Genomic DNA, 2,500 nt, shown 5'->3' on the forward strand with positions numbered 1-2,500 from the left:
GGGAGGCTGAGGAGGCTCACTCTGGGGGGGGGGGGTCGAGGAGGCGTGTTTACAGGAAAGACCCCTTGGAGACGAAGAGAGAGAGAGAGAAAGAGAGAGAGAGAGAGAGAGAGAGAGAGAGAGAGAGAGAGAGAGAGAGCGCACCGCTGTCACCTTACGGAGCAGCGTCTCCCAGCACCAGCCGAGTGTTTGTGACGTAGAGGCCACACACACACACACACACACACACACACACGCACACACACACACACACACACACGCGCACACACACACACACACACACACACACACACACACACGCACGCACACACACACACACACACACACGCACGCACACACACACACACACACACACACACACACACACACACACACACGCACGCACACACACACACACACACACACACACACACACACACACACACACACACACACACACACACACAACATACACATGGTCGCACACACACACACACACACACACACGCGCACACACACACACACACACACACACACACACACACACGCACGCACACACACACACACACACACACACACACACACACACACACACACGCACGCACACACACACACACACACACACACACACACACACACACACACACACACACACACACACAACATACACATGGTCACACACACACACACACACACACACATACACACACACACACACAACACACACATGGTCACACACGTACACACACAACACACACATGGTCACACACACACATACACACAACACACACATGGTCACTCACACACACAGACGTGTGAAGCGTGTCCAGGCTGATGCCATCAGAGTGTGTTGATGCCCTCCCAGTCCGTAGGCAGGTGGCTTCATGAGGTCATAAGCGTAAGAAGTGAGTTCTCTCCTCGCTGCGGTCGGTGGTGTGAGGTGAGCAGCTCTGTGAGGTGAGCAGCTCTGTGAGGTGAGCAGCTCTGTGTGTGTGAGCAGCTCTGTGTGTGTGTGAGCAGCTCTGTGTGTGTGAGCAGCTCTGCGGTGTGTGAGCAGCTCTGTGAGGTGAGCAGCTCTGTGTGTGTGAGCAGCTCTGTGTGTGTGAGCAGCTCTGCGGTGTGTGAGCGCGTCGGGTTGGGAGCGTTGAGATCATTGTAAACAAAGAGCTGCCAGCGTTCTATTTGTTGAATATATCAGTTATAGGACGGGATTTTAATGATAACATCGTTTAAATCAATCGATCAGCATTGACGATAGATGTGTGTAAATATTGTATATTAACTGAAACATCACTGAACCCACACATTTATGCGTAACAAAAATCACTATATTCCTCATGAGAAAGAGTCATGGGTAGATAATAATTTTGTCCTTCTTTTAAATACTGCAGTATATATCAATGCAGGTTACAAATGTACACATTCATTAATTATACAGCAGGAGACGGCAGGCGGGATCAATACACTGAGAGGAGGACGTCATCTGGGGTTCAGGTCTACGGACACAGCAGAGGCTGACCCTTCACCTTTCAACCATCAAACAAACGCTTTAATTAGGCTTTGATATTTTAATATCATGTTTCCCAGTGAGGTGATGTGTTGGTGTTAACATGAATCATGAGAGATACAGACGAGAGACAGACAGAGAATCTAGAGTTCTACAGACCACAGGCTGAGAGGCAGCGACAAACAACTGAACTCTGCTCCACCCTGGAGGAGTTGGACCAGAGTCCAGGCGCTCTGACATATGAGGCTGCTTCAACCGGCCACACCCCCACCCCCACCCCACCAGACCCCCACCCCCACCCCACCAGACCCCCCCCCCACTCCACCAGACCCTCCCCCCCACTCCACCAGACCCCCACCCCCACCCCACCAGACCTTCCCCCCCCCACCCCACCAGACCCCCACCCCCACCCCACCAGACCCTCCCCCCCACCCCACCAGACCCTCCCCCCCACTCCACCAGACCCTCCCCCCCACCCCACCCCACCAGACCCTCCCACCCCCACCCCACCAGACCCTCCCACCCCCACTCCACCAGACCCTCCCACCCCCACCCCACCAGACCCTCCCACCCTCACCCCACCAGACCCTCCCACCCCCACCCCACCAGACCCTCCCACCCCCACCCCACCAGACCCTCCCACCCCCACCCCACCAGACCCTCCCACCCCCACTCCACCAGACCCTCCCACCCCCACCCCACCAGACCCTCCCACCCCCACTCCACCAGACCCGCCCCCCTCCCACCCCCCACCCCACCAGACCCCCCCCCATCCCACCCCCACTCCACCAGACCCCCGCCACCCCACCAGAACCTCCCCCCCACTCCACCAGACCCCTCCCCTCCATCCTGGAGACCAGAGGCCTGGCTGGACTGACAGATTGACAGCTGGGTGGAGATTGACAGCTGAGTGGAGATTGACAGCTGAGTGGAGATTGACAGCTGAGAGGAGATTGACAGCTGAGTGGAGATTGACAGCTGAGAGGAGATTGACAGCTGAGTGGAGATTGACAG

This window comes from Micromesistius poutassou, assembly GCF_964030765.1.
Source record: "Micromesistius poutassou genome assembly, chromosome: 6".
In the NCBI taxonomy this organism is placed as follows: Eukaryota; Metazoa; Chordata; class Actinopteri; order Gadiformes; family Gadidae; genus Micromesistius; species Micromesistius poutassou.